This window comes from Crocodylus porosus, unplaced genomic scaffold (genome assembly GCF_001723895.1).
Source record: "Crocodylus porosus isolate Cpor-Errol unplaced genomic scaffold, CroPor_comp1, whole genome shotgun sequence".
Classification (NCBI taxonomy): Eukaryota; Metazoa; Chordata; order Crocodylia; family Crocodylidae; genus Crocodylus; species Crocodylus porosus.
In genome coordinates, this window is record NW_017728886.1 from 112,242,555 (window position 1) to 112,259,124 (window position 16,570).

The 16,570-nt window shown below is 48.0% G+C and overlaps 1 long non-coding RNA gene across 1 annotated transcript in view; it reads left to right on the forward strand.

The window, feature by feature from the left end:
• Nucleotides 1-242: 242 nt before the first annotated feature.
• The window catches only part of LOC109313918, a 21,655-nt gene continuing 5,327 nt past the window's right edge, over nt 243-16,570 (forward strand). The window contains exon 1 of the long non-coding RNA XR_002102180.1: nt 243-312. This is a non-coding gene — a long non-coding RNA (uncharacterized LOC109313918). The remainder of the gene's footprint in view (nt 313-16,570) is intronic.

Consider the following 16,570-nt stretch of genomic DNA (forward strand, 5'->3'; position numbering starts at 1 on the left):
TGGCAGAGGGTAGATTTAAGCTAGATATCAGGAGGTGCTACTTCACGGTCAGGGTGGCTAGGATCTGGAACCAACTTCCAAGAGAAGTGGTGCTGGCTTCTATCCTGGGGGTCTTTAAGAGGAGGTTGGATGAACACCTTGCTGGGGTTGTTTGACGCCAGTACTCTTTCCTGCCATGGCAGGGGGTCGGACTCAATGATCTGCTCAGGTCCCTTCTGACCCTCCTAACTATGAAACAATGAAACAAGTTTGAGTCTCTTACTGAATCATGCTGGGACTCAAGAGGAGACCTGCAGCTGCTGGATCTTTCAGGTAAGTGTCAGCAGGTGACTCATTGGGGTTAATTATCTAGTTAGTAGTTTGTGTGTTGGGCAGCTTTGACTCTGCACTGCCTGATCATGTAGGGAGTCTCTGGCTTCCTTGCTCCACATGAAGTATTCAAAATGTAATTCCCACTCGTTTGCTAATACGTCTTTAAATGAAAATGAGGCGTCTCCCTGCCCAAGCCTTTATATGGTGCCACTAATTGCCTCATTAGCCATGGGTGCTCTCCATGTTCCTTGCTCTATACAGGTGCATGAATCTGAGGAGAGCCTGGGGTTAACCTCCCCCCCCCCCATATCAGCTTCTAGTGTCCTCAGATACTCCAGTTTCACTGGGTTCTAGCCTGGGAATTACCCTCTCCCTTACTGAGGGAACTAATCGGCAATACTTGCTCATTGCAGTAGATCCACCGCCTGACACCTCCACCTTTCCCATGCTCCTTGGCACCGCGGGATATGCCGGCAAGGTGGTTCTTCAGCCGTTGTCTGCCACTTTCTTCAGGGATCCCCCACCTTTATGCCTCCACTCTCCACACCTTCCCCAGCACCATGGAATTTACCGGCAAGATGATTTCTTCCAGGCGTCGCCCCGTTGTTTCCTTTGGGAATCCGCCACTTAGCATCTCTGTTTTGCACGTACTAAATACCTCCAAGCTTCGTCCCTTCCCAGGGTCCATCCGGGTCTCTTGTAAGTCCCCTTCTCTTCTTCCAAATTCCATCGTCCCTGTCTGCTTCACCTGGTACCTGAAGGTGTTTTCTTCAGGGCTTTCCCTTTCTTTTATTCCTAAAGCTCGTTTCCCATTGGCTGCCCATGTTGGGGATGGGGAGTCTTCCCCCAGCTATCAAGGATTTTCCCCAAGTAACAGGGTTCCTAACAGAGGCCCTGTTACATATGCTATACAAACGCATGTAAATCAGGACACAATTTTTTTTAAAATCAAATTAATGAATGTTGTATAAGTTTTCTTTTGGAATATAATTTGGTATTTTTTTGGTTCTGAGATGGCAAAACTCCTTACTAAAAATAGTAATTCTGGGGGTAGTGGGGGGAGGGATTTCTGGTGGCAAAGGTCAGGGGCTAGGGGTGGCCGGACTTCTGGTCACAAGATGGTGACCAGGGGGTGGGGCAGCTGTCAAGAGGTGGGGCTACCCATGCGGCCCTCAACAGCTTGCCCTAACTTGGTATGCGGCCCTCCGCTTGAAATAATTGCCCATCCCTGATCTAAGATGAATTCTGGCACAGTAATCCCTCCCCACATGGAGGAGTAATACCTGGGGGAAAACAGGTAACCCTAAGGGACAATACTAACCGGCCCTAGTCCCCTTGACTGGCTGGAGTCCAGGGACACAAAACCTCTCCTGAACACCAGGGCTTCACTTCTCCTCTCTGGAGACCTTTGCCTCTTCCCCTTTGAGGACCCCAATCCCCTACATGGGAACTGGCTCCTGGGCCCTCTGGTGGAATTTGGCTGATCTCTCTCCCTCGGGGTTATGCTGGCAAAATTCCCACCCTGCCAGGGACCTGTGGGTTTGCTCAGCCACTATGCTCAGCGGAAAGGCCCGAGCTGCCTTGTGTTGCTATTAGGGCCTACCGACCTCTGTCTCCAGCAGGGATGCAGGGCCCGTGCTGCCACAGGGTTTTCTTTGGCTCTCTGCAAACCCTGTGCACTGGTGGGACCTCAGCTGCTCGTGGAGTTAGGGACCTACACTGCTTCGTGCAGCCACAGAGTCTTTTCAGTTCGGCCTTGACTTCATGTACCAATCTATGAACCATGGGACCACTTGCAAGGTCAGGGACCTGGGCTGCTTCATGCAGCCTCACAGTCCTGTCAGCTGTCCGAGGGTTCCTGCCTCATGCAGGATAGGGGACCCATGCTGCCTTGTGCAGCTACGGTGGTCCCTTCAGTCCTCCACCAGCCCTGTGCACTGCTCTGTGCACTGGAGGGGCTGGGCTCCTGCCTTGTGCAAGGTTGGAGACCCATGCTGTCTTGTGCAGCCGCCAAGGTTCTGTCTGCTGTCTGGATCCTCCATGCACCGACCTGTGCACTGTCACTGCACTCTTTCCACAATGGCTGGGAGGCAACTGCCTGCTGCTTCTCCTTTACTGCAGCGGTCACCACTGCAAGGAGCTGGGGCAGAACCACGGTCTGCTGCCTGCATGTCCCTGCCCAGAGCAAGCAGGCTGCACATTGCAGTTCTGACAGCTCTTTGCAGTGGTGACAGCCTGATCTGAAGCAGGGGCAGACCTATGGTCCCCTGCCTGTGCACCACTGCCTGGAACGTGCAGGCTACAGATCAGAGATCTGGCAAGTATCAAGCTCCCCATCAGCTGATGGTACCCACAGCTGTGCACCATGTACCCCAGCTTCTGGGACCCCCAGTTAATCTTGGCTCCCAACTGTGCGGGCACACCATGCACTTCTGTGGTTGGGCCCCCCATCAGTTGATTTGGGCTCCTAGCCCTGGGGGCCAACCTCACGGCTGCGGTCCCCGGCCTGGCTGCATGTTCAATTAATCGTATGATAAAAACCAACCATCAAGTTATTACAGTGCTCCTTCCTGCCCATGGCAGGGGGCTGGACTCGATGATCTTCCGAGGTCCCTTCCAGCCCTAATGTCTGTGAAATCTATGAAATCTGTCTAGGTCCCTTCCGACTCATTGATTCTATGACTCTATGATTTTTTGTGCAATAACATTGTGGCTTATTCCTTGTTTTATCACACCATTAATTACATTAACATGTAGCTTGGTAACAACAACCGAATGTTAATCATGTCTTAAGTATAACATGTGCCAGGAGCACAGTAAGTACATTTAATGCATTGTTCTGCATTTGACTAGATCTGTTCTGTTGCCTTTGTTAATGTGACTTGCTGTAGGAAAACAAAAGGAAAACCTGCCATAATTTTTTCATGTTTTTTCATGTTTTTTCATTTTTTCTGAACCTTATTGGACAAATTTTAATCAGAAAGAGTGAAGATGGTTTGGATTCTGCACAAGCTCCTGTGTGGCATGGGGATTGCAGGGGAGGAGCTACCCCTTGTCGCACTGTGACCCCTGAAGCTCATGCAGAGGGATGCCAGCAGTGGGGACCTGCCTATGGCTCCTGTGGGGGGGAGGGGGGCGGACAGAAGCTGTCCTGTTCCCTCAGAAACCAAGCCTAGGGGGCAGTGTACAAAGGTCATCATATTTACCCTTGAGCATAAAAGTTATAAACTAAGTGTTTAAATACGTTCTTGATGAGTTATTAGTTGGTGTATCCTTTCATTTATTTATTGGTTCCTTGTTTAGCATGGGTAATTTGTATGCCTTCCCCAGGTATAAGGTGTATCAGAGAAGCCATTAATCTTTAAGCCACCATCCCTGGGTTTACGCTGTGTAACATTATTTATTCTATTGTATTAGTTATTTACAGGATAAAAATATAATTAAATTCTGTAAATAGTTTTATAATGGTCTGCAAGGTTGTTTTGTTTGTCAGGGGAGGCTCTCCAGTCAGGGACACTGCAGCAGGTACCTAGGGAGCTGATCAGGGCCACCAGGTACCCCAGGATCCCACTATTCAGGTGAGAGTGTGGGTAGCTCCAGGGTTACTTGATAGAGGTGTGTCGACCTGGACTCTGTGCTCTCGTTGTCCAGCTGGGCATGGACCCTAGACCCCAGGCTCTACATTTCTGCCTGCCTCAGCCCCACTCTCTGTCCCCCCGCCCAGCTATAGCTTTCCCCCAGCTGCTACCACTTCCCTACCTACTGCCTCGAGTGAGTGCTGCAGCAGGTACATGAGGAGGAAATGCTGGAAACAGGGGAAGCTGAGCATGTCCTCCAGTGGTTGCAGTAGTGACTGCTGCAGCCCCACCTAGAAGATGTGCATGCTGGCTGGGGCTTTCCCACACATGAGCATGGGAGCAAAGCTAAGTGGGGAACAATTAGTTGGTGGGTGTCCACAGGCCAGATGAAAACACCTGGTGAGCTGGATCCTGCAGGCTGTATTTTGCCTGCCCCTATTCTATCCTTTTTTCTTTCTCTCTGACGTAATCCTTCCATTCAAGAAGAACAGCTTCTTTTTAGTATTGAAGTGGTCAGACTGGGCCTTTCTCAATCACCTCCCCTGAAGAGAAGACAAGTAGAAGGACTATGGAAAGAGAGCTGTCCTAGGACTCGTATAAGATGCAATATTGCAAATACGAGGAAAGGATGCAAAGGGAGTTGACTGAGATACTCCAAATGAAAGCATCCATGATATCAACACAGAGGTAAGCTGATGAAGTTAGAGCAAATAATAGAGAAAAAATTGAGGAAAATCTACTTTCTTAACCTAGGACTGCAGTTGACCCAGTGGTAGATAGTTTGCAAGTAAAGAAAGCATTGCCCTTTAGCCCAAATAACCAACAGTGTAAGCAAGACAGTGCATCTGCCAGGACTTGGATAATGGAATGGGAGAGCAAAGATTAGTTCAGGAGACTGTAATGTTGACGTACTTCAACTAGCTTCAAACTAGCTAGATGAGCTAACTGCCCTACTAGGTATTTACTTTCTGGGCAGGTTTTAAAGTTTGTGCTGTCACAGCTGTCCTGCTGTCAGTATTCAAGTTACCTTGTTTGACAGTAACTTGAATGAACTGAATGAATGAACTGCAATGATCTAATATGGACATGAATGCCAGGGAACGCACGCCTGCTTTGCTATGAATACCTTTTTTAGAGCTTCTTTCCATAGACTACACCATGTAACTCCCTTGTGCAGGAGGTCACTGTACACACACAGCATGGGCAGAGATGTAAAAAGTAGCAATCATAGTTTTGACATTTTAGGTCTAACCAAGGTCAGAACCTCCCTTCTCCCTCCCTCCCCCCACCCCCCCGGACTGTCATGCACTTGGGAGGATCTGCTTAAAGAGAGATTCTGCACTAAATCAAAGTTTAAAATCTAAAGGCCATCTTCTAAAACAGGGGTGGGCAATGATTTCGGGCAGAGGGCTGCTTACCCAGTTTTGGCAAGCTGTCGAGGGCTGCGTGGGTAGCCCTGCCCCTTGACAGATGCCCCGCCTCCTGGTCACCATCTTGGGACCAATGCCTTGGGACCAATATCCCAGGGCCAGCACCAATGGGGCCCAGAGCAGGCCACAGGCTGGCAGGGGTCTGTGGAGCTGGTCTGGGTTGCACCAGCAGGGAGAGGGGGGAGCTGGCCCAGCTCCATAGAGCTCCTGCTAGCCGGGACCCTGCCACTCTGCTCTGTGACCTGCTGGTGCTGGCCATGGGACACCGGTGCAGGCCCTGCTCCTGCACTCGCTCACTCCCAGTGCCCGCCCCCCCAGCCTCGTGGTACAGGTGGGGGGCAGCACGCATCCCCAACCCCCTGCTTGCTGCTAGGAAAGGAGTTGGTGCAGAGCGTGGGGAAAAGTGGCCCTCTGCCCCATGGCCCATGCTCCCTGCTGCAGCTGCTTGCAGCCCACGCGGGGCTGTCCTGAGCAGGCACAGGCAGCCTCACATGGGCTGCAAGTGGCTTCAGTGCAGGGTACTGGGCACAGGGTGGGCGAAGGACCACTTTTCCCGCGCATGCCGCACCAGCTTGTAACCCAGCCCCGCACTGGCTCTGGGCTTGCCCGTCATGTCATTTTTGAAAGGAACCAAGGTCAGATAAATTTTAATTTTCAACTTTTTTTTAGGGGCCCCATGGGCCAGATAGAATGGCCTCATGGGCCAGATCTGGCCTGCGGGCTGTATTTTGCCTACCCCTGTTATAAATAAACCCATTGTAGGGTGGGAAATAGTGAGATGTTGTTCATGAGTGCCTCAGTGTAGGGGGAGATCCAGGATTTCCCAAAGGGGGCACAGTAGCGGCAATCTGCACTGCAGGTGTGGCTGCACCTTCTGCTCCCAGCCTTCCCCACTCCCACCACTGCAAGAAGGACCATGCCACAGGAGCCACTTGAAACTTTTTAAGTTCTTACAGCAGGTGAAAATACCCCTCCCTTCTCCTTTCTGCTCAGAGACAGTCCCTTCCCCTCCTCTTCTCCCTCCCCACCAACTCCCCTGCCTGCTGCTGTTGCTTTTTCCAGTGATCCAGTCCAGGGAAGCTCCAAAGCCAGCTGGGCTGAATAGGGCCTGGGCTTAGCTGGGTAGGGGACAAGAGCAACAGTGTGGTGGGAAAGTAGTTCCATCCACCCTGTCTGCAGCAGGTTCAGGGAAGGGAAACCCTCATCCATCCCTGCCGGTGTCCCCCAAGATGAGCCCATTCCTCATGCAGCAGGCACCTTTGGTGCTCCCTCACCAAGTTAGTTGGAGGTGGGGTTGGGTAAGGGTGTGCCTTTGAGCAGGAAGGGGGAGGGAGGGAGGATATTTCCATGTTTTAAGGACTTTACAAAAGGCTCTCATGGTGTGGTGCAATCCAGAAGGGTGCATTCACTCTACTGTACCCCCTCTGGATCTGCCTGTGCCTCAGTGACACTCTACCTAAAATCCTGCTTGTATTGTCTTTGTCAATTCCTCTTCATGGAAAAACCTGGGAATATTTTCAAAGTTTTTGTTCATTTTGTTCTATGGAATATGAACACAAAGCCTTAGATTGAAATTTTGTTTGGATCAGAATCAGGAATAGTTCATGAAGATGGGCCACATCCAGTCAGAGAGAGTACAATGTGATTTAAAGCTTTGTCTGTATTAAGAAAATAAATTTCCCCCTGGTGCCATTACACAAGTTCTGACTTCTCATATAGATATACTGCACTGACATGGAATCTTGCACTGGGGCAGGTTGGGCAAATAATACTAGTATTTTTTAAAATCTACAATCCCCAACATGATCAGTCTCACATCTCAAATACTTACAACTTTAAATAATTTAGAGGAATAAACATAGAAAATAGATTGTGTGATCAATATATTGACCTTTGTTTGCACAAAGATTCATTAGATAAGTAAGGATACCAAACCAAGTCATGAAACTTTTTGCCTAACTGCCCCAACCCCTCCATTCCTTCTACCTTCCTCCAATTCACAAAAAGGAGAACAGACTACATTACATTTGTAGCCCAGGTACACCCAAGGGTATGCCCCATCCTCAGTTGGATGGGATAGGTGGACAGGCAATAGTGCTGTGAGAGAGAGGCTGTCACTTGGGTTCAGATCCTTCTACCCTTTATAGAGCCAGGGCAGGAAAATGTTATTTAACTACATACAGTTTATTGATTCATAATATTAATATAGAAATACATCTAACATATGAGAATAAATATTTACAAAGGATAGACTATAAACAATGCGCCAAAATAATTGATGGTCTGGGAACTGACCCTCCACTGGGGAGTCGCACCCAGCACCAACACCTGATAGGGGAACCCTATAAGCAACAAGCAAGGTGAGTCCCCTAGTCACCCCAGGCTCAGAGGAGTAATGGATCCTGAAACAGGTAAGCATGGGTAGGTTAAAGTATCACTTTAATAAACATATACAGGCAACCCAGTAGGTAAGCATAGGCAGGTAGGTAACAATACAGTAGGCACATACAACAAAACAAATAAACACAGGGAGTCAAGGTACCATTTCAGTAAGCATATACAGGCAGCAACCAGGTAACTCAATATGAACCTTTTAACGCATACTCATAATTATATTAACATTACATCAATCACAGAATATGAGGCATATTCAACACGCCGCGAGGTGTCCCATGGAGCCCCTCTCCTTCTGAGTCCAGGCTTGGGCTCGCCTCCCAGTAGAGGAGAAGAAAGGCTCCAGAATCCCCACTCCCTCTGACAGCACCGGGCACCTGTCCCACAACCCAGGACCCTGTATATCTAGCTCCCGCAGGGGCCCCTCCAAGGGCCCCTCCCCTATGGGACCTGCTCCCCAGCAACTTGCACTCCTGCTCTCCAGAGCAGTCAGGGCTTGTCCCCTGGATGTCAGCTCCCTGTAGCCTCTCTCCAGCGGTACCTCTGGCTTCTCTCATGTCCAGGCGCCTGCTTTGGGCACCCTGGCCGAGCCACGCTGCCTCCTCCGGCTATCTGGCTTTTCACCAAGATTGTTTTGTCTCCACGCCCTGTGCCTCACTCTGGGCACCGAGGGCTCCATTGGCTACACCAAGCTGCACTGCTGTTGGCTCCGGCCTTGTGCCAGGGCTTTCCCATGCCCTGGTCTGGGCACTGAGGTCTCTTTTAGATATGCTGAGCAATGCTGCTGCCTCCAGCTGCCCGACCTCACACCGGGACCCCAGGCCTGAACTACCTGAAGCAGGAGCCAAGACTCTGTGCACCTTGAGGTGGTTCGAGTGGTCCCGATTCGCTCCCAGGGCCGAGGCTCCATGCCCCAGTCCAGACAGGGGCAGGGCAGCCACTCCTCCATCACCTACTGATCAGTGAGAAAGTCCTACCGATGGCTTGAAGCCTTTTCGAGCCGGCAAGCTGGACTGCCACCAGCATGCCCACCACATATTGTGATTTGCTCACCTGACTGCAATCTCTCTGGAAGATAAGACTCTTGAGAATAATTGAACTGCATGCACTGAAAGAGAATTTTTCCTCCTATCTACTAGGTTGCATGGTGATTCTCCATATACATAGTACTGTCTTCCTTCTTGAAGTATCAGCTAAAAGCTACATCTGTTGTTGTCATTCAGTCTTCTATGCATTAAGGAATAGTTATTTAATACTTGGAAAATGCAATTGAAATTAAAATACACAAAGGGAACAAATTAGCTTAGTGTCTGCCTCATTTGATGAAGGGTGGCTTTGTTTTCATAAAGACCCAATCATCCTGTTTGCTAGTTGCCATTATGGATGTGGAAGGATTATTTGATTTTTTTTTTTTTTTTTTTTTTGCCTTCTGTGAATTACTATTTGACATTTTAGCCTTTGTTCTTTATTGGTACTGTGCATCTTAGTGACAGATTGCTCTGCCACTCCGTGTGAGACTTGCTTTTTTCTGTGAGAGAGAGAAAAATCTTCATCATACAATTCAGCTGGTGGTGGTGGTAGCAGTAGTCTTTATATGCTATACTTGGATCAGCAGTGGTATTGGAAACCAGCTGCAGGTTTTCACACTAGATGGAGTTTTTATTTTACTTGTGGACTTCGTAAAGTGCTTGGAACATCTGTGAGGGCAGGTACTCAATAATAATAAATTAATAGCTGCCTCATATTTTGCTAGTTTCGTTTGCCTTCCTTTGACTTCTCAGGCAGAGGAGGGAGTGTATTTCACTACATATCTTCAAGGTGAATTGGCAAAGGCTGTGTCTATTGCTCCCTCTACACCAGGGGTAGGCAATTATCTGGGCTAGAGGGCCATTTAGGGCGGTTTGGTGAGCTGTCATGGGCCGGGAAGGGGTGTGGTTCTGGCCTGGAACAGTAGGTGGGTGGTTCTGGCCTGGCAGGGTGAGGGGTGGTGGTGCTGGCCTCGAGGGGGGGGAGGAAGGGGAGAGCTGCTGACCCAACCCGGGTGTGGCGGGGGGCACAATTGATCCTATCTGGTCTGGGTCTGTCTGCCCTACACCTACTGCTGGGAGTACCAGATGGATCAGGCAAGTGGGATCTCCATGGAAAGTGGCAGGGACCTCTGCAGACAGGGCATGCTCAGTCAGGTGGATGGGATGGGATGGGGCCACAGGTGGATGAGGAGAGGGATGTGGAGGTGGGGCTGGCACTAGGATTTCAGGGTGGTGACAGTGAGGAGCTGGGGCCCAGGGCAGAGGCATGATTCACTGCCTGCACATCCCTGTGATGGGTGCCAATTCTGCAGGCATGAAAGTGCAGGAAGCAGATTGCGGCTCTGCCCTGGGCCCTGGCCCTGTGCTGTCACCACCCAGTGATCCTGGCTCTGCCAACCCATCCCACTCCCAGACACTGCTCTCTGCCCACCTTTGGCCCCACCTTATCTGGCTGACTGAGTGCTTTTGCCTGTGGGGGTCCTGGGCCAGTCTCCCTGGAGACCCTGCCCATTCACCTGCTCCGTTTGGTATCCCTGACAGTGGGGACTGGGTGCCTGGAGAATGGGGCTGGGTCCAGTGGCGGTGGTGACACTGGCAGTGGCAGCCAGAAGGGGCTGCCGCTTCCAGGAAGCCGAGTCTGGCTGCCACACTGCCCCAGCCTCACTGCACATCTGGGGGTGGTGGAATTGGCTGCTTGTGCCATGGCATGGGCTGCCCTGATGCCTGGGCTGGGCAGGGCCAAAGGTCCCACAGCAGGCTAGATAGAACGCCACATCCAGCCCACAGGCCATATTTTGCCCATCCCTGCTTGACATGTCATTTTACAGGTACCATGCAATTAACTGGTTAATTGCCCACTTACCTTGAGATCACATGCAAAGTAGCTGTCACACCATAAAAAGCTCTAACTAGCTATTAAGTTAGACCTCGAAAATGTGTATTAACTTTATAGCTGGTTGCTGTTGAGCTTTAATCTGCTCATGTACCAGGGTCATCCTTGCTGCTGGGTGCCCTGTCAGCTGACCAGGTTCCCAGCCACAGCATGCACCATACCCAGCTGGGGCTGGGAATCCTGCAACTGAGGGGCTTTCAGTCCCAGCAGCTGCTGTATCTGAGTCCAAATAGCACCCTGCAGCTGCCAGAACCTGGGGTCCTGGAGATGCAGATGCTGAGTCTTTGTGGAGTGCCTCCCAGCAGCAGGACCCAGCTGGGTCCTGGCAACCATGGGGTGCAGCTGTGATCTTCCAGCCCTGGGGGGTTTCTTGCAACCCTGGGGCTCAAAGATTGTGACAGCTGCATCTCCCAACTGCAGGGGTGCATGGGGCACCCCCATGCCTGGGAGCCCTTTAGCTGAGGGGGCTTCCAGCTGTGGGAGCTTGCTTCTTGTCAGTGCAGAAAGAGCCTGGGATTGGGCTCCCCCTGCACTGGCAGTAAGGTGCAATGGGATCTAATGTGCAATACCACAGTCATGTCTCCTGCCATACACATGTGTTGTGGTAGGAGGCGCAGTTGTGTGGATCACTCATTAGATTCTGTTGCACCTTTACCTGCTTGTGTAGAGGAGGCCTATGGAGGTTAAACCAGAAGGAAGGAAAATAGGGTTGTGAACAAGGGGGGAGAGGGAAAGGAATGCTATTAATGAGGAAATTGAGGGAGAAGGGCAGAGGGATAGATGTCACAGAGTTGCAGGTCAGAGGTCCACCCATGCCTTAGCAGCCCTTCAGGACAGTGTGGTAAGGTAAAAGAACACCAGTTTCTCTAGTGGACATTGCATATGGGAGTAATAGGCTAGCATGTCATCCAACTGCCTTTAACTTCCTCAGCTTAAATGACCAGGTACCCATTTCACAGCTGGTTGGATTCCAGGCAGCCTTTAGCTTAGCTTAAAGGCTGGTACCCTCCTGAGCTGAAACACCATAACTGCTCTGACCCCTAAGTCCATAGGCTAGCAGTGAAAGAGGTCAAACCCTTTATCTCTTCATCACTTCTGTTGGTTCAGCAGCATTGTCACCAGCATGGATATCCGTTTCTTGAGGAGAAAGAGGAATGGTTTCAGACAGAGGCAGTAGGCAGGATGATGCTTGGAACAAAATTTGTCACGAGTTTTGTCTTAACATTTTCAGTGGCTTCCAGCTACAGACATGTTCCAGTACGCTGGATGCCATTATACAAAAGGATTGTTCATGTGTCACAAGTATGACTTTTAGGCTCTGATCAAATCCCTTTGTCCACCCACTGGCATGGGCTTGTATGGGTATAGGCAGGTCATTTAATGTACCTTAGGTCTTGCTTCCACATCTGTAACATAGAGATAATACTTCTCTGCCTTGCAGGGAGACAAAATATATTAGCAAATGTGCTGCACTTGGGTACCATAGCACCATATAAACACCTTTCTACTGGTCCTGTGGGATACAGTACATCGCCTTCCAGCACTGTCTGTCAACACCAAGTCTCCTGAAGTCTCTGTCTCTCTCTCTTTAAAAAAAAAAAAAAAAAAAAAAAAAAAAAAAAAAAAAAAAAAGAGAGAGAGAAAAATACAATCAAAATGGAGATGGTATCTCTACTTTCATGCTTGCTGCATTCAGCCTAGTTATGTATCGTTGAATAAAGTGGTTATAATGCATATGGCATGTGGCATGTTTTTCTACTCTATCCTAAAGGATTGGATGCATTGGGCAAGCATATCTCCCATTTGAACAGAGAGCCAAATGCTAGAATAAGAATCCAGTTTCATATCTCTGGAATGAGTTAGTCCTGGGTGACATATGTGGAATTGAGAGGTGAATGGTTCACTATTATTATATTGGAAAATATAATAATAACCATGGGCCTCCCTAAAAGTTAGAGAAAATAACGCTAATTCCAGACAGTGAAAAAAGTGCATCTGGAGGGTATGTAAGATTCACTGCCCTTACTCCTACAGTATTGCTGGGTATTTTAAACATTTTTAATTTTTTTTGAGTTGCAGGCCCTTGTTTAAAAGGTGTGTGTTCTGTTCAGCTCCTTTTGGATGCCAATTACATCATAAATGGAGCACCGTCCAATGTCATGCAAGCACTTACCAGAAGGAAAAATATTTAGTCTGTGAAGTAACCCCTTGTTCACTCTAATTGCAGTCACGATGCCTGGGAGTTCGCCAGCTCTCTATGTTGTCAGGAGCATTCTGCATATTTATCTGTGAAAGGAGTTTTACTGCTGCACTTCTAGACGCACATAATTTTAGATGCACATAATTTCAATTTTTTAACCTGGACAACTCCAGTCAGCTTAAGATAAAATATATCTTCCCATCAGTACCTTCTGTTCATTTGTTCTAACTGGAAATACACTCCACCTTTTTGATTTGTGTATTTATGTTGATATCCTACTCCCATCTAGTGGCTACTATTATTACTACGGGCTGCTGTTCACACAATACAAGATCTAGTGCACTGTATACAAACCGATGTTGTCAGTAGCATAGGGTCTGGCCATATCTATTTCTATGAAGATGCACTTAATTGGTTTTTACTATTTGTCAGCCACACTCACTTCAGGGAAAAAATCTCATTTAAGAAGGCTCTTTTGCATCAGTGACAGATGAGGAATCTTGCACAGTTGTCTTATAATAGGGAATTGGATATTTGTGCTCACTTGAAATGAATTTAATGAAAGCTGAGCTTCTTAATCTCTGTATATGGCTGATAAATATGCAAGTGATCACTTTGATATGGGAAATTCATTGCTCTCCTAATGCTCCACTTCAGTGTGTACGTAAGCTGTGGATGTGAAACTTTCAGAATACAATGCTGAGCTAACTGAAACTCATCCTGTTTCCAGCTTCATTTCATACTCAAAATTCAGTCTGTATTCCTTAAAGCATTGTTAATGTTGGTGTTTAAAGCCATCATGAACTTATCTCTGGTTTGTACAGTCATTTTTTAATGTTCTGCTCAGTAGGGAAAATAGAGGGCTTCAGCTAAGCGTCTTGGGAAAATTAAGATAGCTTGACCTCACACTGTAAAGGGGAACTTGGGATGCAGAGCAAAATGAATAGCAACTTTTACATGATTTCCTTGAAAAAGAAGTCACAGAGCTGTATGGCTCTAACATACTCCACTCTCGTAACTCAAATTTGCACAGGCAGTGGGAAAAAAGGTCTGATATGGGAGTGGAAGAAGAGGCCAACATACATTTCGTATTAATTGTTACCACTAAAAAGAGATTGAGCTATACATGTGGATCTGGTTGTGAATTTACCCAGAGCTTGTGGTACTTGGTTTGGGGGTTTGGCTTGGCTACACTGCTAAATTTGATAGTAAAAATAGAGCATGGTATCCTAGAGACTTAAAAAGAAGATGTCTGTGGTAACTAATGATGTAACACAGCAGAGTTGGAAAACTTGCCTTTATCCTGTGTGGACAGCTGTGCATACCTGTTTGCAGGGGAATGTAATTTCAGCCGTGTTAGCTTTTTTATGAGTGTGTGCATGCGCACACTTGCTTGAGCATGACCTTTGTAATATGACATGAATGACTTTACCTAAAATAAGGCCTTTTTAGAAAAGGAATGTTTTCATGGTATAACAGTACAATCCATATTACATAGGCTGGCACTAGGTCTCCATGTTAGCTCCAGACAGCAAACAGTATATGCATTACAATCTCATACAAAATATATTAGTGAATTCTTAGCAGAGTAAGATGAAGTGCTCAGTACTTTCCGATCCTTTGGAGATGCCTCACCTTGGGCACCCAGAAATGGAGACACAAGTCATCACTGTTCACTTTTAAAGTTTGGGTCACTATGTAGTTGATATGAGTACATGCCCTATAGTACGTGTTCCTGGTTTTGCCTAATTCATTCCATCTGTTGTGCCAACTGCTGTAGAAATCAAACCTGTATGGGATTGTTTGGATAGGGATGATCCTGCTTAAGGCAGGGGGTTAGGCTAGATAACCTATGGAGGTCCCTTCTTGCCCTACTTCTCTATAAATCTGCTAGTGAATTGCCCATCAAGAATGACCGGGGGGGGGGAATGGCAGGGATGGAGTGCCACCTCCCAGAAGGGGGGAAAGCTTACACGTGGCTGCCACTGACACCCACTGCCCCACGCTGCTGCTGCTCTGTGTTATGCTGCATGCCACCCCCTCCACTCCACATTTGGCCCTGTGCCCCTCCCATGGGACAGTGGAGTGCCACCATGATGGCAGGGATGAAGGGGATGGAGTAGGGGGGCCAGGCCAGTGCTGCTGGCCTCCCCCTCCCCCCACTCCATCCCCACTATTCCCTCCATCCCCCTTTGCCAGCACCCCATGCTGCCTCCACTTCCAAGGTTGGAAGGAATGGCAGGGATGGAGTGGGATGGCAGAGCACTGCCATGATGGTGGGAATGGAGGGGACAGAGCAGGGAGCAAGGCCTCATCGCCCCATCCCACTCCATCCCTGCTGTTCCCTCCATCCTCCTCTGCCAGCACCCTGCACTGCTGCCACCGCTTCCAAGAAGCAGGGCTGACGGGGGGAGGGAGCACGGCCAGCAGCACTGGCCTCGCCTCCCCTCTCTGTCCCCGCTCTCTGTCTGTGCAGAGCACTTTGATTGTTTTTGTAAGCATTGTGATTGACTGCCGAGACAGCCAATCAGAGTGCTCCAAGAGTATTACAGACACAGACAGACAGACAAAGCCCTTATATAAAATATTGCTTGGGGGTGGGGAGGGAGTGTTTTAATTAGAGCAGTTCCTGGAGAGCCACTCTAATTAAAATGCCTGACTGTCATGTGCATTAAGCTCCTCACATGTTTAAAAATGGCCGTGGGATTTTTTAACTAAAGCTCATTGAATGAGGTTTAGATAAATGCGTGGGCTTATACATATGACAGTGAGGTCACACTGAAGCATTCTACTTAGAACAAGAACTAGTACATGTATAGGCAGCCTATGTGTAAAGAGGACATGGTCTTCTAACTTAAATAGCCTATTAATATACAAATTATTTACCATGCATCATGTGCTCTGTGGTAACTGTTCATGTGCATGCTCATGCCCCATGGTAAGTGAAAGCTAAACCATGCTAACTTACCTCTTGTTCTCTGAGGTCTAACCCACCATGGTTAGCTTCCACTTATTGTTAGGTAAGTGTGTACACTTGCAGAGTTACTATAGAGCAGCAGAGGTTTGGTAAGGATCTCCCCTTTTATACTGCTGTACATAGTTCATCTGCCCATACTCCAGGGCACTTATGAAAGTTTTATCTGATGTCTTTAAAAATGTATATGGGTATAACTCCATATGTTTATTTCCCACGATCCATTTTACAGCTTTTTCTTATTCTTTCTAATCAAACTTCTGTCCTAGCCAGAACCCTAAAAGTACTTTATAATCTGTTTTCAGGAATGTGACTGAAAAGCTGCAAACTTCAGAATATTTATAGGGATAGTATATAGTTCAGAACAGCTTTGTGTCTGATGGTCCAGAATGGACTGACAAAACAAACAATAGTTAATAAGAGATCATGTAACATGACAGTTGGTGAAAGTTAGACAAGGTCATTAGTTTGCCTTCCCTTCATGAATTTCCTGCTGACGATGGATTTCACAGAATGGCATTATAATGTAAATATGTAATTCCATGAAAAGCACAGCCTTGGAGGTTATGTGAGAGAGGTAGTTTCTGGTCTTGTCTAGCTTGCCTATCTTGGCAGCTGTTTGCTTTCTTGATAGAAGTGCTGACACGTTTTATGAAGATAAGATTATATAGTTCAAGTGGAGCAGATTGCACGTGGAAAAAAGGGTAATTAGGCCCAAATCTTCAAACATAGGTTTCATAGTTTCTAGGGTCGGAAGGGA